Below are 22,952 nucleotides of genomic sequence, written 5' to 3'. Positions count from 1 at the left end.
CTGAGGCTGCTGAGAGCTGTGAGGGGGTTATTATATTATTGTCTCTACTTCTGCCCAGGTTTCACATTTCCACAATAAAAAATTGTCTTAATGTTCACAGAAGTGAGAGATACAAACTGACATTTGTGAGATGACATTGCAGCTGGCTTTTTGCTTTAAAATATTCCAGCCAAAGTGTTTAGCATGGAGAAAGAGGATGAAATAACAAAGGTTAGGAGTTACAATTGCAAGAGCTCAGTGTGGCTCCTTGGGGTGTGTTATTCTATTCTCTCTACTTTCATTGTTGTTTGAAACTGTCCCCTACACAGAAGAGAAAAAAAAAAAAAGACTCCAGGACACTGGATAGGCTCTGCCTACGTAGGCTCTGCCATTTACATCTGTGACCTGATAAACTCCATGCCTCAGTTTCCTCGCCTGTAAAATACAACCTCATGCCCACAGCAGCTTGCTTTGTAATCGCCCAAACTGGAAACGATTAAATGCCCACCAACGGGGAAGCGGATCGACAGGCTCCGGTGCTTGTATACAATGAGGTACTACTCAGAAACCAAAGGGAATGAACCGGCCGGCGCCGCAGCACACTAGGCTAATCCTCCACCAGCGGCGCTGGCACTCCGGGTTCTAGTCCCGGTTGGGGCACCAGATTCTGTCCCGGTTGCTCCTCTTCCAGGCCAGCTCTCTGCTGTGGCCCGGGAGTGCAGTGGAGGATGGCCCAAGTGCTTGGGCCCTGCACCCACATGGGAGACCAGGAGAAGCACCTGGCTCCTGCCTTCAGATTGGCCACAGTGCGCTGGCTGCGGCAGCCATTAGGGAGTGAACCAACAGAAAAAGGAAGACCTCCAGTCATGAGGTCTTCCTTTTTCTGTTGGTTCACTCCCTAATGGCTGCCGCAGCCAGCGCACTGTGGCCAATCTGAAGGCAGGAGCCAGGTGCTTCTCCTGGTCTCCCATGTGGGTGCAGGGCCCAAGCACTTGGGCCATCCTCATGACTGGAGCATAGGGAGATTACTGATGCCATAGACAGGAGTGTCAATTGGTAAAGTCAACAACAGGAGTCACTGTGCACTTACTCCTCATGTAGGATCTCTGTCCTTAATGTGCTGTGCATTGAGATTTAATGCTATAATGAGTACTCAAATAATATATTTCACTTTGTGTTTCTATGGGGGTGCAAACTGTTGAAATCTTTACTTAATGCATACTAAACTGATCTTCTGTAAAAAAAAAAAAAAAAAAAAAAAAAAAAAAAAAGAAACTATCAACTCCCAACTTGACTCTCACTGGGATTAAACATGACAATAGGTCTGATCTGATTTCATCATCATTAAAAAAAATCATCTATTATTTTTCACTTTATGTTTCTGTGTGGGAGCAAACTGTTGAAAGCCTTACTTAATGTATACTAAGCTGATCTTCTGTATATTAAGATAATCGAAAATGAATCTTGATGTGAATGGAAGGGGAGAGGGAGTGGGAAAGGGGAGGGTTGTGGGTGGGAGGGACGGTATGGGGGGGAAGCCATAGTAATCCATTATTCGTACTTTGGAAACGTATATTCATTAAATAAAAGTAAAAAAAAAAAAAAAAAAAAAAAAAAAAAAAAAAAAGAAAAAGGAAGACCTTTCTCTCTGTCCACTCTGCCTGTCAAAAAAAAAAAAAAAAAAGGGGGGGGGGAGGGAATGAACCCTGATAACAGACCACCAAATGGTTGAGTCTCAAAGGAATCACGTTGTATATAATCAGGTCGAAAAGCAGGAGTGCAGAGGGTGTGATGATCGTGTTGACATCAGATGTTAGTAAGCACAAACACACCTGCGGAGGTAAGAAAGATGACAGCGACTGCTGGGGGAGGGGAGAGGTGGGATTGCCAAAGGGCCAGAGAGGATGGCTGCAGCAGACAGATCTGTTCGAGGCTGGGTGTGGCTTCCTTTTACAGGTATATGCCTGGCATAACCGATCAAATCGTATACTTAAAATATGTTGTTGATTGGATGTCAGTCATTCCAGGGTCCTTCAGAAAGTTTTCGGGAAATGCAGTTCAAGTTCAGAGGTAGGCATTTGGTACAGCAGTGATGATGCCACTTTGGATGCCCAAGTCCAGCTTCATTCTCAATTCCAGCTTTCTGCCTCGTGCACCCTGAGAGGCAGGGGTGCGAGTACTCAAGTCCTTGGCTCCCTGCCTTCCACGTGGGAGATCTGGACTGGGTTCCTGGCTCCTGTCTTCTGCCTGGCTGGGCTCCTGCTGCTGCAGACATTTGGGGAGTGAAGCAGGGGATAGGAAATCTCTCTGTCTCTGCCCTTCCTTTGCGTTTATTTTTAAGATTTATTTAATTTATTTGAAAATCAAAGCTGAGGAGGGAGAGGGAGAGAAAGAGGTCTTCCATCCACTGGTTTACTCCCCAAATGGACATAATGGCTGGAGCTCAGCCAGGTCAAAGCCAGGAGCCTGGAGTTTTATTTGGGTCTCCCACATGGGTGGTAGGCGGCCAAGCACTTGGGCCATCTTAATGCTGCCTTCCCAGGTGCATTAGCGGGCAGCTGGATCAGAAGTAGAGCAGCCAAGACTCTAACCAGAGCTCATCCAGGATGCGGGCATCATGGGCAGTACCTTAACCCACAGTGCCACAATGCCAGCCCTACTCCCTCTGCCTTTAAAATAATAAATGTACAAAAACTTGTAAAAAGAATGACTTTCTCTGGAATATTACCTCGCATAAAGTTGCCATAGCAACCCTTTATGGCAACTATTACTATCCTCTATTTAATGGAAGAGGAGACTAAGAATCAGCAAAGTGGGTAACTCAACCAAAGTCGCCCAGCTGAGAGCTCTGGCGTCTGAGTCTTCATCTCAGGCCCTCCAGTACCTCTCTGTCCCGAAGCTCCCACACCACCGGGGCCCCCCTGTCCGCTCTTTCCCACCGCCCTCTGCGTTTCTGCAGGACTCCGCTCTCCGGTTCCCCCTTCCTTGGCAGAGCTGTCAGAAGAGTCCTCCAGAGAAGGAGACAAATGGATATCAGAATCCTATGACACTGCATTCTCTGTCCACTTCTCTTTCCTATTGAATTAGCGCTGCTTGACACAATCCCTCTTTTGCCATTTTAATGTGATAAGTGGCTAATTTGATTGGGTTCAATGAGATGTAAATGATTGGATTCAATAAAGAGCCAGAGAGTGTTTCCCTCCACTCAGCTGACCTCATTTCTCACTGGAGGTGCAGTGTGCTGCCCAGGAGCACAAAGCCCTTGTCTGCATCCTGTTGATGAGAGGGTCTCTGGGGACCCTGAAGTCCCTTGACTCTGTGAGATGGGGTGGCCGATGTCCAAACCATTGCCATCCCTGATCTCCTCGCCTCCAAACACTCCCCATCCAGCTGGTTTTGTTGAAAATGCAAGTCACTCCCGAAGTACTCTGACCCGCTTTGCATCGAGTGCAGAGTGACCACTGACATGCCCAGGGGGTTGGGGATGGAGAGTAGCTGACATTGGTGTTGACTCCTTCAAAGGAGAAGAGAAGGCACTCCAAGAGGGTCCCCAGGGACCCCTACCTCACACCCATCTGTAATAATCTCTTCTGTTGTGCCAGGCAGGGTCTGTGTGACCACCAAACTTCGGCAGAACTGATGGCAAAGACATGGTGGCTTCGACCTCAGACTTGATCTGTCTTTCCGGGGGAGTCTGAAGCCACTTTGTGAGGACACCAAGGTGCCTTATGGAGACACCCACCAACCACAAACATGAGCACAGAGGCAGATCCTTCCCCTTTAAGCCCTCAGCTAACAGCAGCCCATCAGAGACACTAAGCCAGATCACCCAGATGAATGGTTCCCAAGCCCCCAGAATCGTGGAATAATGTTTGTTGTGAACTGCAGAAGTTTGGGGATAACTAGTTACACAGCAATAAACACACCTGGTAACTGCTCTTAGCGTTCGTCCAGCCCATCTGCAAAGCTCCCCGCCCTTCAGTCTCCTTACAAGTGTATTTGTGGCTGGCGCCACTGCTCACTAGGCTAATCCTCCGCCTTGCGGCGCCAGCACACCGGGTTCTAGTCCCAGTCAGGGCGCTGGATTCTGTCCCGGTTGCCCCTCTTCCAGGCCGGCTCTCTGCTGTGGCCAGGGAGTGCAGTGGAGGATGGCCCAAGTGCTTGGGTCCTGCACCCCATGGGAGACCAGGAGAAGCACCTGGCTCCTGCCATCAGATCAGCGCAGTGCGCCAGCTGCAGCGCGCCAGCCGCAGTGGCCATTGGAGGGTGAACCAACGGCAAAGGAAGACCTTTTTCTCTCTCTCTCACTGTCCACTCTGCCTGTCAAAAAAAAAAAAAAGTGTATTTGTAAGAAATGCACAATAAAAGGACAGATTGTTAGAGCCCGAAGGCCCTTCCGTTTAGGCCAATAGGTTGAAAGTGGGCTTGGGAGCCAATCTACCCAGGTCTAGAATCACCTGCTCGACCTTGAACAGGCTGCTTAAATTCTCTGAGACTCCGCCTCCTCGTTAAAATATGGGTATTGCTAGTATCTACCTCACAGGGTTACTGAGAAGATGAACAGGAGAGTGATTAGCACAAGCCCATAGGAGGGTACTTCAAAAATTCACGGAAAATGGAATTGAATGTAGGAGTTTATTTTGGCACAAAACTTTTTTTCTTTACTTAGACGATGTGTATCATGAAAGAAAAAAGTGTGGATTTCAAAAACTTTTTTTTTTTTTTTTGCTTCTGAGAAGCGCAGGCAAGCGTCGGTTTGGTAAACGCATGGGAAATTGCCCCAAATGGAGCTTCTGGGTGTCCCCAGCTCAAATACCCCCAACACTGGGCACGGAAGCCAGCAGGTGGCTGACTTCCAGGCACTGCACCTTGCATCTGAGCCAGACTCCCCGGGCCATAAAAGAAGTGAGTCAATGGCTTAGTCACTGCTTGGCGTGGCCCAGAGGTTGGATGAGGAAAAAGAGTTGAGTGGAGAAGCAGAGCCTTGCTGGGAGAGACTTCAACCACTCCCTCTCTCCCCAGCCCCTGGAAAGCCCCAGCTGCCACAAAGCGGCCCCTGCTTCAGGGGAGAGCAGGCAGGGGCTGGGGAGTCCAAGGTGAAATCCATCCTGTGCTTACAGGACGCCTGGCCTGGCACTTCTTACCAAACCCCAGTGGAAAGAACTGGGACTCCACAGCCAAAACAGAGCCCGTCCCAGCCTCCCTTCAACCATGTATTAGCTGTGTGTCCTCGGGAAAGTCACTTTATACATCTGAACCTCAACTTCCTCACTGTAAGATAAGGCTGGCAGGATTTAATGAGGCAGAAATGAGAGCACACGTGCCCTTGCACACAGCAGGCCCTCAGCAAATGGTAGCTGCACATTGACCAGGGTGTGCCCCACGGGGACAACCCAGCAGCCCCCATCTTGCTGCGATGACGATTAAATAAGACAACCACAGCGGCGTATCAGGCACACTCTGTGTGTGGTAGGTTCCCACCAAGATGACCCCCATTCTTTTTGGTAGTTACTAAAATTGCTCCTCCTCCAGTGAGTCTTCCCAGACTACCCAGAAGAGGAATAACAACTTCCTCTAGAGCTTCTTGTCCAAGCTTGAAGACCTTCTGACACAGGCAATGAAGCAGACTGGGTAATTGTTTACTGAACCTCTTCTGCTTGGGTTCATTTTTGGACACCCCCAGGCTCCCTTGCTGGTGGCTGTGGCTGTGTGACTGGAATCCTGGCAATGACTGGAGCAGATGTACTGCTACACTTTGCCTATGAAGACCTCCCTAAGCTTCTCCTCCAAGTTTATCCCCCTCCTTGCTCCTTGGGGTGGAGGCAGAAGATCCTAAGACCCCTGAGATGGAAGCTAAGAATGCGAGGCAAAGAACCTGGGTCCTGGAATCTGCCAGAACACGCACCCCAGGAACAGGAATGGCCACGCCCATGCTGAGCCATTACCTGAGCAAGAAACAAGCTTTGGCAGTCTTTTTTACTTCTAAACTTTTTTAAAAAAATTGTTTATCCATTGTTATTTACTTGAAATGCAGAGAGAGAGAGAGAGAGAGAGAGAGAGAGAGAGAGAAGGAAAGGAAAGGAAGGAAGGAAGGAATCTTCCATCTACTGGCTGACTTGCCAAAAACCCACAACAGCCAAGGTTGGGTCAGGTTGAAGCCAGGCAGCAGGAACTCCATCCAGGCCTCCCGCATGGGTGCTTGGGCCCAAGTGCTTGAGCTATTACCTGCTGCCTCCCAGGCTCATCAGCAGAAATATGAACCAGAAGCAGAGAGGACTTGATCCCAGGCACTCCAGTATGAGATGTGGACATCCAAAACAGCAGCTTAACCTGATGTGTCGTAATACCTGCTCCCTTTTCTATTTCTAAACTTACTCATTTTTACTTATTTGAAAGACAGAGAGAGTGAGAGAGTGAGTGTATTCCTATCCATTGGTTCACTTCCCAAAAGCCCACAACAGCCAGGACTGGACCACACTGAAGCCAGAAGCCTGGAACTCAATCTGGCTTCTCCATGTGGGTGGCAGGGACTCAACTACTTGGGCATTTTACCTGTGGCCTCCTGGAATATGTATCAGCAGGAAGCAGGAGTAGAGCCAGGACTAGAACCCAGGCACTCCACTATGGAATGCGTCATCCCAAGTGGCTTTAACAGCTGCACCACATGCCTGCCTGTTCGGTGGTACGAAGCTGCTGAATTTGAGAATTAGTTTGTTACAGAAGCTAGCATTCTAGTTAGCATCCAGAGAATCCCACTCCAAATCCCCATTCAGCATATGACCCAAACTGACAGAATGGCCTTGGCTGCTCCAGGGATTTCAGAGTCTGATACTCCATCTGCAAAGATGAATGAAGCTTTCAATAAAAGAATGATTTATTTAAAAGGCATAGCAACAAAAAAAGGGAGAGAGAAAGAGAGTGTTATCTTCTTCCATCTACTGGTTCACTTTCCAGAAACATGCAATAGCTAGGGCTGGGCCAATGGCAGGAGCTAGGAATTCCATCTGGGTACTACTCCCACATGGGTAGCAGGGAGCCAAGCACTTGAACTGTCATCTGCCACCTCCCAGGAACATTAACAGGAAGTTGGATTGGAAGCAGAGGCAGAGGTAGGACTTGATCTCAGGCACTCCAATCTGGGATCTGAGTGTCCCAAGCGGTGGTGTAACCCACTGCACCACAACACCTGTCTGATGTGAGTGCTTTCATAAAGGATATTGCATGGGGATTTGCCTGCAAGGTAGCACCCATAATAATATCCAACACTTCTGAGTGCTTGCAGCGAGCCAGCCACTGTGATAAAGACCAAACACACTCCATCTCACCCATTGCTTACGGTCACCTGCGGTAAATATTATTAAGCCCATCTACCCGGGAGGACACGGAGGGTCAATGGCATTAAGGAACACTTTCTCATGTTCACAACAGACAACCGGCTGTGAGGCATCAGACACCAGCAGTTCTGGTCTGACAGGGGAGAAGCAGGTCTGCCGAGAGAATAAGAAGTTCCCTGAGCTCCTGGATGCGGGAGAGGAGAACGCTGTCACTCCCAGCAGGTAGGAAACCACCTGCCCTCAGACTTGCAAACACTCACGCTAGGTCCGTCCTGCCCTGTGTCGCACACTTAAGGCTGACCTTTCATCTGGCTGTTGCCAGCATCCACCCGGGGCTCAGTTTGCTTCTGTGGGTTTGGAGTCTTTTCAGACCAAAGACTGCACTCTCAGTGCACTTCTTTTGTGTCTCTCGCTGTGTGAACTTGGGCAAGTCACTCAACCTCTCTGAACATCAGTGTTCCTGTCCACAGAACAGACAGGACAATGGGGCCAGCTCCCCTGGGTTGCTGTGAAGCTGGGCTGCACGTAGAGTCCTAGGCATGTTGTATGTGCTGGATGCATTGAGTGCACATATGTGTATACACGCACGTATTTTCTGTCTGCCTGACTCTGAGATGACATTCACTCCTCTGCTGTCAGGAGGATGGACTCTGATAACAGATTTCCAGTTAGCACAGACGACACATTGGAGAGTCTCAGAGGGTATGACTGTCTCAAGTCATACAACCTTGGCATTGAACCGGGGCGAGGAAGTCCCTGCTTTGAATCCTGGATCTCCTGGCTAGGCAACTCTGGCCAAGGCAGTTCATCTTCCCGTGCCTCGGTCTATGTCAAGAACATGGGAATTAAATGCTCACTATAGAGGGTTTCTTCTATTGTTACTTGAGGGAGAGAGAGAGAGAGATCCCATCCACTCGGTCCCCTGGTTCACACCCCAAATGCCTCTGGTAACTGGGACTGCGCTAGGGCCAGCAGTGAGCTAGGAATTCAGTCCAAGTGTCCCATGTGGATGGCAGGAATTCAGTAACTGAGCCATCGCCACTGCCTCATGGGGACTATGATAGCAAGAAGCTACAGTCAGGAGCCAGAGCTGGGCATTCTACCTGAGTACACCAGTGTGGACCACAGGTGACCACTGGGACCCTTGCTCTTACAGAGGATTTTTGTAAGTGTTAAATACTGCATAAAAATTCTATACTTGATAATAGGCTTTTAAAATATATGTAATTGCCATTATTTGGGGACATATCCTTAATACTTTTTATTAACAGGAAGTAGATTTTTCTCCTGGAGTCCACCAGCATCCAGTACAATGCCTGGCACACAGTAGGTGCTCAGGAAACACTGAACACCCAAGGGGCAAATCTATGCATAAGTGAGTTGAATGTCTAGGATTGTCACAAGCTCCAAGACCCACACTTCTTGTCTCTGAAGCAAATTTCTTTTGGAATTATTATCTCCATAACCCATTAGCCCAGGGCTTCAAGCCTGACTTTCAACAACCACAATGAAGACTTTCCAAACCCTTTCCTATCAGCATAACAATAATAATAATTGAGTGCCTTATGTTCAAAATGCCTTTGCATCTATCATTGAATTTTATTCTGTCAGCACCCTTATAAAAGTAAGAATTATTATTTTCATTTTGCAAATGGAAAAAAAAAATTGAGGTCAAGAGAGGAAATGCAATTTTCTCAACTCTCGCAACTCAGCAAGCCAGTGGCCTCTTCAAAGTTTCTAGGAGAAAGTGGATTTTGGCCATTCTTCCCCCTCCTCGGAAATCTGAGTGTCTTCATTCAGGGGCTTGGAACATGCCTTCGTTGCTTGTGTCCACCAGAGCTCCTTGTAGGTTGGGTATTTACTCTCCAATGGAACAGTCTGCTACACAAGTTTCCAATCTTGACACTGGAAATTCGCCCAGGTTCCTCTTGTCTTTCCTGTTGTCCACCAGGCACACCCAGGCACACCCAGGCACAGACTAGTCACCGTGTGTCGTCCCCTGTCCTAAAGCATCTCTAGCCGCTGCTTTGAGCTCCACTGCTCCTGCAGCAGAGCAGACTGCTGTCCCTTCTCGGCTGGATGAATCCCAGACCCCTGCTTGGCCACTCGTCCTCCATCTCTGGCCCCTCTGACTGTCCCCACAACCACAGACAAATTCTATCCACAGCCCAGGATGGAATCCAAGCTCGTCACTGTGGCGCACGTGGCCCTTGGGGACCTGCTTTCAACCTTCATCTCTGACTTCTTCTCTGGCTCCACCACACTCACAGTCCCACCAGGAGGCTGTCCTTGCTGTCCTGGAGTGCTTCCTGCTCTCTCAGACCTCCAAGCCTTCAGATACGATGTCCACTCCTAGGGAAGACCCATCCTCCTTCACACCCTCTCTTCTCCAAGTCTTTCCCTACATGCCACCCCACCCCAGCACACTTTGTTCTTCCAACGCCCCCCACCTGGGGGGGAGGGCTTCCTTTTATCGTCCAATACACTTTCTTATTTGTGGGAGCCCACTGCAGTCAGGAGCTCTAAGTAAGAATTGCACTGAGTCCTCTTTTCCCAATGATGTCATTCCCGTCCAATGTCCTCTTCAAAACTCTATTGGGTCCAAGGCAACAGAAGAAATACTACACTGGAACATCTGGCTGACTCCATTGTACCCAACGGGAAATTCGTTTGTCTCCGATTTCACACTGAAAGAAATGCTCTCACCAACGCCTGAGTTTCAGTAATGTTTAGAGGTTCCCAGAGAGGTATCTCAGTATGCTTTGCAGAAGCACACATGCTGCTGTTATTTTGCTGGGGTGTTTTCCATTTCAATACCCCTGATACTTCCCTCTTTATCCCATGTGAAGCAACTTAGGAAATCCTCACAGTCTCACTCCCTAAACCAATGTGGCAGCCACATACGGCATGTGGCTACAGGGCACCTGAAGTGTGGCTAGTCCAAATTGAGATCTGTTGCAAATGTAAAATACACTTGGATTTTAAAAACTTAGTACAAAAGTATCTCATTGATAATTTTCATGTTTCCTAGGTATATTTAGTATAATTATTAAAATAATTTTACTTTAGTAAAGTGTGGCCATGAGAAAATTAAAAATTTTCATGAGGTATACATTATATTGCTATTGGGTGTTTTTGTCTAAACCATTGAACTCATCAATGACTGCTGTTGATACAGTAGAAATTCCAGGGCTGAGTTTTTGTTCATTTGTTTTAATTTTTTAAACTTATTTTTAAATTTATTTATTTTCATTTTTATTTGAAAAGCAGAAAGGGAGAGACAGACAGAGATTTTCCATTCACTAGTTTTTCCCCAAAAGCCTGCAGCAGCCTGCGCTGAGTCAGGCTGAAGGCAGAAGCCCAGAATGCAATATGTATCAACCACATAGGTGGCAGAGACCCAAGTTCTTACGCCATCATCTGCTATCTCTCGTGTTATGCATTAGCAAGAAGCTGGATCAGAAGCTGAGTGGCAGGAGCTGAAATCAAGCCCTCCAATGTGGGCTGCAAACATCCCAAGTGGTGACTTAACTGCTGTGACATACACCTACTCTTTTTTTTTTTTTTTTTTTGAGTTTTATTTACTTGAGAAGCAGAGAGACAGGGAGGAAGGAAGGGAGGGAGGGAGGAAGAGATAGGAAGGAAGGGAGGGAGGGAGGGACAGAAAGAGCTCGCAGCTACTGACTCAACCTCCCCACCCCACCACCACCCCAAACATCCATACAGCTGGGGCTGGGGCTGGGGCTGGGGCAGGTCAGGAGCCAGGAGCTAAGAACTCAATCTAGGTCTCCCACATGGGAGGCAGGAACCCAACTACATTAGCCATCACCTGCTGCCTCCCATGGTCTGCACTGGCAGGAAACTGGAATCTGGAGCCAGAACTAGGAATTGAACCAATGTGTGCCAATGTGGAATGGCATCCCCACACCCATCCCCAGTGCGTCTTTCAGGTGGTATTTATTATCTATCCTCTCTTCATATACGTAAGGTAAAATAGCACAAAAGTTAATCTTCTTTTAGTCTGTTTCTCCAGTGATAAAATGGGAGGTGGGAAGTGTTCACTGGACAAACCCAGTTCCCAAATTTCATTATGCAGCAGTCACTGTGGAAACAGAGCTAAAGGAGACGCCATAGAACCCATCTTCAGGGCTGGACCAAGCCCACGCTCAGGATCTCAGCCATGTTGAAAACATCCATCTTGCACCCAATGTCTGATTTTCAGGAGCACAGCCTGGGAGTCCCCCGACTCTGTTGGGGTCCCAGCATGAGGGAGTCAGGCTCTTTGATCTTGAAGGATATTGTCCTGTGGAAATTCAACTATAGAATGTGTCATATAAGACCATAATGTGTCAAGACCATACTACACGTATCTATTTCAACAGTAATGATAGTAATGTAGTATCTGCTCTGTACAAAGCACTGTGCATTTTTAGGAAGTACCTCATTTCACTTTCATAGCAGCCATGGGAGTTGGACATTCATATGTTGGCTTTTCAATGAAGCTTAGGAGTTGCCCAAATTCCTGCAGCTAAAAATAAATGCTATAATTGGTATTTGAACAAAAATTTGTGTAGGTGTAGAGAATGGGGGAGGGGACAGAAAGCCATAATATGTTTCATAAAGATAAGGCAGAACGGGAAACAGAAGCCCTTCGTCCCCTCCCTCTAAGTAGATCTGTTAATTTTCTTGCATAGTTTGCTTGGAATTGGATTGAGGATATGAAAACTGGAATGACCCTATAACTGTGAGACTATTTCAGACAGAAAACCCATCATAAGTGAAACAGAGATGGGGTTATGGGCACACTTACTGGCTCAGCGGTTTCAAAATTCACAGATATTTGGCTTCTGCATAGCTTGGAAGCACCCAGTTGGGATCATCAGGGCACAAGACGCTCCATCTCTTCAAGCTCTTACAACTTCCTCCCTTCCTGGAGCTCCTTTATTGGATCTGATTGCTCTAAGTGTGTCTCACACCTGTCTATGAACCCAACCCTGTGATCAGGGGGATCGAGTGCTCTGATTGGACAAACAGGTGACACGCTCACTCTTGGACCTGGGAAATAAGGCCACTTCCACTCAAACCACCTGGCCAGAAATGAGTGAGAGTGTTTCTCCGGAGGGGATCTGCTCTTACCAGAAGAAGCTGAAGAATGGATGTTAGGCAGAAACCCACAAGTCAGCTATAATCCTATAACCCGCGGAACACAGGCAACCAGCTCTCAGGAAAACAAATCAACACCGATTTGTAATATTTGAAGGTGTCGGCACATAAATGACCCCACCACGGCTAATTTCAAGCTACCAACAATGTAACAATCATTTCCAAGCTTCCTGGATCTGTAGCAGTCTGTTCTCAGGAGCCAGCGAGAGCATCCTCTGAAGGAAGAAGAGGAGAACGTTTACAGAGAAGAAGCAGGAGAAAGCCCATGATCTTTGTGAAACCAGCTCTAATTCCTGAGCTATAGTAGAAAGCTCCCACCCACTTACCCAACATCTCTCAGCAAAAGCACATATGGCCCAAACTAAAGTCTCTCTCTCTACCTTAGACTTTGTGTTTACATCATTATCAGAACACCAATTCAAAGAAAATTCCGCCTTCCATGAACATCTGTTGTCACTGATTAGAAACCACTAAGAACCACGCTATTTTCCAGCTTGTCCAATATTATCTGCAAACAACACCATGGCTAAGTTCTTCTAAACAACCTGTAATAAACCGGGATGTTTCTTTAAAGGTACCTGCTAAGGAAGACTCACCATAGCAACTAGCAATGCCAAGAAGTGAGATGGATATTGCAAACATGGAGACAGCTGTGTTATTCTGTATTCTCAGAGAAACAGAACCAGTAGGAGATAAAAACTCATAAAGATATTTACTGTAAGGAATTGGCTCACACAACATGGAGGCGGAAAAGTTCAAGAGTTGGCAAGGTGGACACTCGGGAGAGCTGATGCTGTAGTCCCAACCTAAGAACTGAGAACCAGACAAGCCAATGGTACAAGTTCAAGGTCAAGTCCAAGTCCAAAGATAAGGATAGAGACAAACACTGCATATTCGCTCTCCTATATGGTGCAGAAATAAAGTTTGGCTGAATGTAGAATAGTGATTACTACTAAGAAGCATAGAGAAGAGAGGGAATAAAAGGAGATTGAATAATGGGCGCTAAAACATACTTAGAATAAGTCCTGGAGTTCCTTAGCACAGTGGGGTGACTACACAGAAACCTATGATATATTTCATGAAGTACTGGAAGAGAGGAGCTTGAAACATAAGAAAATGACAAGAAGATGGACATGCTAATTGCCATGATTTGATCAGTACATGCTGTATAAATGTCTTGAAATATCACACTGTACCCTCCCCATAAATAAGTACAATTATTACATGTTAAAAAATGTATAAAACCCATGTAGGGTATTTAAAAACTAATTAAAATTATTTTTAAGTTAAAAAGAGAATTCTTTCTTGTTCAGCCTTTTATTCTATTCAGACATTCACTGGTTTGGGTGAGGTCCACCCAATTCCAAGAGGTAGGGCAGTCTACTCAGTTGAACAATTCAGTGCTAATCTCATCCCCAAACCTCTTCACACCTGGAAATCTGGAAATACTGTTTCTTTTTTTTTCTTTCTTTTCTTTTTTTCTTTTCTTTTCTTTTCTTTTTTTTTTCTTTTTCTTTTCTTTTTTTTTTTTTTTTTGACAGGCAGAGTGGACAGTGAGAGAGAGAGACAGAGAGAAAGGTCTTCCTTTTGCCGTTGGTTCACCCTCCAATGGCCGCTGCGGCCGGCACTCTGCGGCCGGCACACCGTGCTGATCCGAAGGCAGGAGCCAAGTGCTTCTCCTGGTCTCCCATGGGGTGCAGGGCCCAAGCACCTGGGCCATCCTCCACTGCACTCCCTGGCCACAGCAGAGAGCTGGCCTGGAAGAGGGGCAACTGGGACAGAATCCGGCGCCCCGACCGGGACTGGAACCCGGTGTGCCGGCGCCATTAGGCGGAGGATTAGCCTAGTGAGCCGCGGCGCCGGCCTGGAAATACTGTTTCAAGCATCTAAGCACCCCATGCATCCATGAGACTGACACATAAAATCAACCCTCACCAGTAGCCAACTCCCCACATTCCGGATGTCTAACAACAGTCTGGTAATCTAAGACATTTTTATCTACAGGGAAAGTTCAACATCCTGGCTACCTCCAGTGGAGGGATTCCTGGACTTCACACTGAGTATCAGAAATTGGACACGAGGTAGATGTTTTCAGGCTAGAAGGGATCATAAATTTCATCCTGGTCCAGCCCTAAAGGTTGGCATAATAAAGTGATTAAAGTCAAAAAGACCTGGATGGGGTGGATGCTGTGGTACAGCAGGGAAGAGGTGGGGTGGGCTGCTTGCATCCCATGTCAGGGTGCCTATTGGGGTCCCAGCTACACTGCTTCTGATCCAGCTTCCCGCTAATGCACCCTTGGAGGCAGCAGATAATAACTCAAGTGTTTGAGTCCCTTCCATTCATGTGGGAAACTTGGACAGAGTTCCTGGCTCCTAGCATCAGCCTGGCCCAGACCTGACTGTTGCAGGCACTTGCAGAGTGAACAACCACATGGAAGGTCCCTATCTATTTTCTCTCTCTCTAGCTTGTGCATACATCTAACATCGATATCTATCTATCATCTATCTGTGTATCATCTCTGTCACTCTTTCAAGTAGATAAAAAGAAAGACCCAGGTACCCACCCCATCACTGTCACTTTATCACTGATGTTTCTGTATACCCCTGCCCTCCATTTCATAATCTATACACCAAGACCAGTGATCGTGCCCATGGTTCCTGATTGATGAGGGTTCAGCTGTGTTTTTTGACTTTACCATGGTGTGAAAGTCTTGCCAGAGGAAGGAAGTCAGGCCCACCAAAGAATCCAGCTGGTAGTCTCAGAAAGATGGAGGAAGAGACCATGGAGAGGCGGGAGTACAGAGAGTGGTACTCTGGGCCTGGAAGAACCCAGGGGAAGCAGCCCCCCAACCCTGAGGAGCCAAGACCCCATCCCATGAGAACAACTTCATGGGCATATTTCTGTGGGCAAGCCCAGGCACCACTGCTTCCTTGCACACAGGGGTAGCCTCCAACGCCGCCCCAAGGACAGGGACCTCTGAGGGCCAAGAATGGGCCATTCCTTGGTGTTCTGGAGACCACGGAGTAACTTTTAAGACCCCAGTGAGGAATAGAATCGAGCCCTGTCAACCGCTCAAGTAAGCCTCAAGTATCGATTCAATTTGTTTCAGAAAAAATGTTCCTTGGACTTGAATATCATGAGGAGAATCCACAGAACACAGCAGTATTCACATCTGCCTTGCGGGCATGGATCAAAGGCCTCTCCTGGAATCCTCCCAACCACCCTGTGAGGGGAGGGGAGACCTCGTTAATCCCACTCTGCAGAGGGGGAAGCAGAGGCTAAGAGGGTGAGGAATCCCACTCTGCAGAGGGGGAAGCAGAGGCTAAGAGGGTGATGACAAGTTGTGTGTGGCCACAGTTAGTGAGGAATCCTTAAAGGGTATTCACAGCAACAAACAGAGTACCTAGCAGGGAGGTATGTATTTAACACACACTTGCTAATTGCTGACTGAATGAACAAATGGGATCATTGGTTAGGAAAGGCAACGGAAAGAGTAAAACTGGCTGACAGTAATAGCTGGCCCAGGACTCTTCTAGAACCTTCCTGCTCATCTTCTCCCCGTGGCAGCCCTAAAAAATGGCAATTTTGTCCCATTTCAAAGATAAGGAAACCAAGCCCAGAAAGGCTCAGATATTTGCTCCCCGTCATCTATCTGGGGGACGACAGAGCCAAGGTTTGAACTCAAGGATGTCTGGCTCCATGAGCCAAGCTTGCAGGCCTTATACTGTCTAGCACACAGCTAGGATACTGGAGAAGGAGCAGCCCTTGGAATGCACACAGCAGGGCGCCACTTCTCTCTCTGTCCACTGGGAAGATGATAAGGTGAAGCATAAGACAGTGGGCTCCAAAGTGAGACAACTGAGCCTCCAATCCCAGTTCCACCACTCTAACCCTGTCACTTTCTACAAGGGGCTTCGTCTCTCTGAGACCCAGCGAGAAGGAAATGATGATCAATTGTTGAGAGGACTAAATGAAATAAGAGGCATGCGGTTCTTTCTTCAGTGCTCAGCACCTGGTGAAACAACAATGAATGTTGACAATCGCAAGAATAACAGCAATAATGAACATAGCAGCTGCAATAATGATACGGAGGATGATTCCAGTGCTGATGGAAAGGGAGAGGAGGGGCAGAAAGGGAGGGAGAGGGAGAGGGGGGTAAGGAAGAGGAGCAGGAAGAAGAGGAAGAGGAGGAAGAGGGAAGAAGGGGGAGGAGGAAGAGGAGAAGGAGCAAGACAAGGAGAAGGTGGAGGAGGAGGAGGAAGAGGCAGAGGTGGCAGCTTCCAGGAAGACACGAATTCTAAAATGGATTTGAAGACAAGGAGGAACCCTTTCAGAGCCTAGAATATTCCCCCACAGAGGGCATTGGGGAAACAGCACACCAAAAGGCGAGGACAAAATACCGGGAAGCCACTGTCTGCCAGCCACGTGCTGGACGCCAAGGCAGGAGAGGAGAGACCCAGACCAGGAGCAACAGAGGGAGCAGCACTTGGCAGCACTGAGCCCAGCAGCCCGACCCCTTCCAGCTCTTTTCCAGCAAGCCTGAGGGCACAGCCCAGTGACCTCACTCCAGGACATCCGGTGGCAGGTGCCACCCTCAAGCCACCACAAGACTGAATTTTCAGCCACATCCTCAGGACACATTCATTTCAGCAGAGATGTGATTTGCAGGGGCCAATCAGCAGCTACATGCTAAATGCAATTCCTCTAATCAGAGTAACCTCCTCTCTGTGCTGTAAGTGCCTCTGCACACCCAGGCAGACACTGCTCGTGTCTGAAAGGTTAGACTTGCCTGAAGCAGCTGAGCAGAAATCCAAATTCAGAGAGCAATTTGCTACTCATAAGGAGCCATCACTCAGAAAGGCACTGACTGGGCTCGAAGAATCAGGCCACCACCCGTGGCTCCTTGCTGCTCTGCCTTGACCTTCAAGATTTGAAGCCTAATGACAAGTTCTGCTTCTGCATGGAGACTCCGTCCAGTGGGGCTAGAAACCAGGGAAGCCTGAATGAGAAGCAAAAAGTCAAGGGGGACGGACTGAGTCTCATCCCTCTTTCTCTATTTTTCTATCAGTGGGACTTCCATATGTCGCATTACTTAAAGGTCTTGCTACTCAAAGCACAGCCCATGGACCAGTAACACAAGCATCAGTGGGAAACTCATTTGCAATGTGGAACCCCAGATTCTATCCTAGACAAAATCAAAATCTGCACTTTAGCAAGATTCCCACATAACTCCTATATACATTTGGAAATACTGTTTGTAGCCCCCGAATTCGCGTAGACAGAAACCCATCACCCTAAATTTGAATAAGAGTAAAATTTCCAGATGTCCAGAGAAGAATCAGGACAGTTACTATTTATCAGGAGCCGCTGGTAATGCCAAGGGTCTTCTGTGTGCTGCCTCATCTGTCCATGTCCCCATTTGACAGATGTCAGCACTGAGATTAGAACAGAAAGTACAAGGTTATTTAGCCATTAAGTGATGGGGTTGGACTGAATATGGCTCTTCCCAAGAGACAGGAGATACACATGGCTTTATGGGCAAGGAAGGAAGTGAGATGGCTCTTGGATGGCCAGTGGTATCAGCCACATCCAGACTGAATCTCAAGAAACTATACAGGGCCGGCGCCGTGGCTCAATAGGCTAATCCTCCACCTTGCGGCGCCGGCACACCGGGTTCTAGTCCCGGTCAGGGCGCCGGATTCTGTCCCGGTTGCCCCTCTTCCAGGCCAGCTCTCTGCTATGGCCAGGGAGTACAGTGGAGGATGGCCCAAGTGCTTGGGCCCTGCACCCCATGGGAGACCAGGAAAAGCACCTGGATCCTGGCTCCTGCCATCGGATCAGCGCGGTGCGCCAGCTGCAGCAGCGGCCATTGGAGGGTGAACCAACGGCAAAGGAAGACCTTTCTCTCTCTCTCTCTCTCTCACTGTCCACTCTGCCTGTCAAAAAAAAAAAACAAAACACAAAAAACTATACACACAACTGCCCAGAGAGAAGTCATTGCATGGCAGAAGGGAGGGGAAATGGTCCTTCTGTGGTGCTAGCAGTCCTGTCATTAGTCCTTACAGTAGCACAGGAATGAATGGGACTAAGCATGTGAACCACATCATCTCACTTCTTCAAATGGGCTATCATTATTCCCATTACACAGATGGGTAAACTGGTTTTCAAGAACAGTATCAACCATCCAAGGAAAGCTAGGATTTGGATCAAGTCTGATTGGACCACAGAAACCAAGCCCTTTGTACAACATGATGCACAAAAGGTCAAAGTCCTCAAATGAGACAGTGCTGGGTGAAGAAGAGATGCATGGGGAAGACTCCACAGAGGGATCATCTACCAACACGGGCAGAAAAAAGCATTTTTGAGGTCTTTTGAAATTTCCAGTGGACCACATTAATTACAGACTATTCACTCACCATCCTTATCTAAATAAGAAAATGCTCAGGGACTCATTCCCTAATGTTCGAGAAAGGCACTGATCTGTTCAATTACACAGCATCCTCCTCCTCCAAGTCCTTCTCCCCAAGGCTTGCAGCCATTTCCAGAAGGAAAAGAGCCCTCAGTCCACATCCTCCCAGGAAAGGCTCCTTGTCCTTGGGGATGGAATGGCCATAGGAGCCTGCAACATACCACACACTGGAAAGACCTGGGACACCCCCCAGTGGAATCCCGTCGACACCCACTTTCCTCTTCCTCTCCCGCCAGCTCTAATTCCACCCTCCTTCATGGAATTTACCATTTATCTTAGGGCCCATGGGAAGGGTGGGCATTTCCTCTCACTCTCACTCCCAGCCTCTTCCAAAGCCAGAGACTCCTTTGGCCCAAATGTTGTCTAATGTTCTCCAACACTCTAATGGCCAAGGTGCAGTTCTGTTAAGCCTTCGATCCCATGGAAAACTTGAAGAGCCCTTTATAAACCGAATGTTTGTGTCTTCCCCAAATTCATACGTTGCAATCCTAACCTCCAGGATGATGGTGTTAGGAGGTGGGACCCTTGAGAGGGAACTGGGTCATGAGGCTGGAGCCCCTGAGTGAATGGAATTCCTGGCTTTACACAGAGGACCCCAGAGAGCACTGTCACTGTTTCCACTGTGGGAGGACACATGGAGAAGTGAGGCGCCTGCAACCTGTGGGAGGGGCCTGCAGCAGAAACTGACCAAGCTGCCATCTGGTCTCAGACTTCCGGTCTTCAAAACCACCAGAAACAAAATTCTGTTATTTATAACCCACACAGTCTACAGTTTATTGTTACAGGAGGCTTAACTGATGAAAATAAATCCCTGTATCTAAGACAATTTCATGGAATGATATTTAAAGAAGAGCTTTTCCCTAAGCAAATGAAGGCACTTGCTAAGCCTGATAGCCAACTGAACACAGCCAGAATCGTGTGATTTCTTCCTTCTTCCCACAGAACGAACCCCAATCAAGGCTGATGCATCCACAGATATAAAGACTCATGGCTGTAAGAAGTTAGGGTGATGTCCCCTTCACATCCACTGTTGCCTCATTCAAATATCTCCTCCACACAGCTTTCAGGGCGACATTTTAAAAACCCATCCTTGATTGTGTCATTCTCCTGCTGAAAACCCTTCAGTGGCTTCCTTGTGCATTTAGCCTAGAATCCAAACCCCTTTATATGATCCATGAGATGCTACACGGTGGGATCACCGCCCACTTCTTGCAAATTCCCTTGCAGCTCTCTCTGCTGTAAGTCATTACCACCCTGAGATCTGGCCAAGAGGGTCCCCACAACTTAGAAAGCCACACAGATCACAAACACATAAAAATCAACTTACAGGAACAGGACAGCAACAGTTAAAGTCTGACATTCAATGTCAGCAAGGTGTGATCCATACCCTAAACGTGCACTATCCCGACAAACACCCTTAGCCCCAGGGAAATGGTGCTCTGTGCCTTTTGTCTTGCATCTTGAAAGCAAAGGCTATATGGCATTCAAATGCCACAAAGAATTGTCTATGGTGCCCCTGCTGATTTCACAAACACTGCTTTGCAAGGCAGAGAAGATTTAAGCCTTGAAAACACATAAGTAAGGACAAATACAAATTAATTAACTTGTCACATCCTTCCTTTCAGATAACATGAATGCAATATAGTCTTACAAAAGGAAGTATTTTTTCTAGGAACACCAAGCACCATTTACTTGCTTCCCTTCATATTTCAATTCATGGGTCCGGTGGTAGCCATGAATTAGCGCTGTGTTTGCTAGTATTGGACATGGCAGCTGAGAAACATTATGCAATATTAAACGATTTTTATTACTCTGCAGCTTGTATATGTGCAGGTCTAGATACCTTTGATGGCAAGTATGAAGTATGATTTCTATTGTTTGTATTGACTATTAGCTGAACTTCAAATGCTAACATTATTTAGAGAGTTTGAATTTAAGTTTTTAAAACTGAAAGAAATTTGAGTTTTATTTAAATTATTTGGATATGGGTATGCATTATCATTTGCATCTTTTTAAATTTAATAGATAATTGAAAATATTTAAGTGTAAGTTATATAAGTCTCTCCTTGTATTCTTGGACCCTGCAAATGTTGGTGTCACAGTTGCTCTATGCCCCTTATCCCATGTGAATTCTTCGAGTGACTGAAATACGTACTGTCCTGTTTCCTAGTTCAGGGCTTTTGCATATGTGGCCCCCTTGCCTGGGATATACTTTCCTTCAGCACCTTGGATAACTCCTCTTATGCCTCCTATCTTAGATTTTTCATCTTTCAGGAAGCCTCACTTAATTCCCTTGGCCAGCTTTGGTTCCCTTATCAGGGGCAACACTGCACCTGTTCTCCTTTGTATTTCTGTGTCCCAGATCTGCCTTTCCTAGCTGATCGAGATCTTTTTTGAAGGCAGGGACTGGGTCTGTCTTGTTCACACCTTTTCCTCCAGCATCTGGAACAGGACCAAGTTTATAGTAGCTACTCAGTAAATATCAGCTGGCTTATATGAATTACAGAATGCAGAGTGCCAGCTCCACTCACACTGAATTATATTGATTTGTTTGTATTGCTCTGGCTGGACCATGATCCAGAGGCCAACAGCTGGCAACCATGAGACACATTTGGCCTGTGGTTTGGCTAGTTTGACCTTTGGGCTGTTACCCATAGCATGCCTTTAAATTGTGGAATTAACTGCCAATATTGAAGAACTAGGAAATAACACTTTAAAAATTCAGATTTTCAGTTTTTCTTGAAAAAGCCAAACAGTTGGCAACACTTCCCACATGGCAGTAGTCTTCTGAATAGAGACACATATGTTCCATTCAAAGAGCTCATTATCCCAACCACCACAGTCCTGATTTACCCCACTTTACAATATGAATGTGTCCCCTAAAGTTCATGTATCAGAAACTTAACCCCCATTGTAACAGTGATGCAAGGTGGAACCTTTAAAAGGTGGCTAGGTGACAAGGGCTCTGCCCTCATGAATGGATTAATGTCTTCATTGCAGGTAGGAGCAGTTTTGCTGTCACATCCTGATAAAAGGCTGAGTCCAGGCCTCACTCTCCTCCTCCCGTACACCCTCACAAAAGCATACCCTCTCCTGCCCTCGTTTGCTCTCCCCCAGCCTTGTCCTTCTGTCTTCCACCATAGGATTAGGCATCAAGATGCCCATCACCTGATACTGGCACTGTGTTGTTGGACCTCCCAGTCTCCAGAACCATGAAAAATACATGTCTATTGTTTGCAAATTACCTAGTCCATTTTATCCTGTTAGGGCACCATCAAATGGACTAAGTCACTCTGTTTCATTCACCTCCCCTGAACTTCAGCGAGACTAATTTTCAATCACCAAACCTTCCTCTTCCCAAGCTCACAGCTAGATTTCATTTCCCAGTTTGCCTTGCAGTTTGGCCATGTGGCTAAGTTCTAGACAGTGAATTCAGGGGTGAAGAGATAAGGGCTACTTCCAGTCCTGGTCCATAAACAACTTCTTTTCAAGGTCTTTTTTCTCTTCCCTCATCTGTCAGCTGAATGTTGATGCCCAGAGAATCCCTGGAACATGGAAAATCCTGCATCAGCCTGGGTTCTTGAATGGCTGCATGGAGCAAAGAACTCCCTACCTATCCTCTGCCAACCAGGAACATCCACACTGGAATGTTTTATTAGGAAGTAAAACATTTTCACTGTGTTAAAGCCACTGGATGTTGGGTTTTGTTTATTAAAACAGCTAATGTTACCCTAATCCAGCTTTCATAGGTATCTGACCATGAGACCCCTATCTAAGCTCTTGAAAGACTAAGCTGGTATCTTATTCAAACCCTTATTCATAGTGCCTAGCATAGCACTGGACCATGGTGGCTGTTAAACAAGTGTCTGTTGAATGAATGCATTGCAGGAACAGAAATAATATATGCAGGTAGGCAGCAGATCCAAGGCAGGCTAACTCTACAACTCCACGCTGCTTGATCCAGCACCACTCCTACCCATCACCAGCCTGGAGCCTGCACAGCAGA

At 47.1% G+C, this 22,952-nt stretch overlaps 1 long non-coding RNA gene across 8 annotated transcripts in view; it reads left to right on the top strand.

Moving 5' to 3' along the window:
* LOC149120608 (uncharacterized) overlaps positions 1-22,952 on the top strand; it is a 30,538-nt gene that overhangs the window by 4,661 nt on the left and 2,925 nt on the right. For 2 of the 8 annotated variants that reach the window (XR_016226265.1, XR_016226266.1), the window contains exons 3-4: positions 7,408-7,535; positions 12,150-12,737. This is a non-coding gene — a long non-coding RNA (uncharacterized LOC149120608). The other 6 variants (XR_016226270.1, XR_016226268.1, XR_016226271.1 and 3 more) reach the window with 6 other exon arrangements.

The sequence above is a fragment of the Oryctolagus cuniculus genome, chromosome 19, assembly GCF_051225735.1.
Source record: "Oryctolagus cuniculus isolate XC-2025 breed Fujian yellow rabbit chromosome 19, ASM5122573v1, whole genome shotgun sequence".
Taxonomy (NCBI): domain Eukaryota; kingdom Metazoa; phylum Chordata; class Mammalia; order Lagomorpha; family Leporidae; genus Oryctolagus; species Oryctolagus cuniculus.
This window is presented reverse-complemented; position numbering and strand designations above follow the sequence as displayed.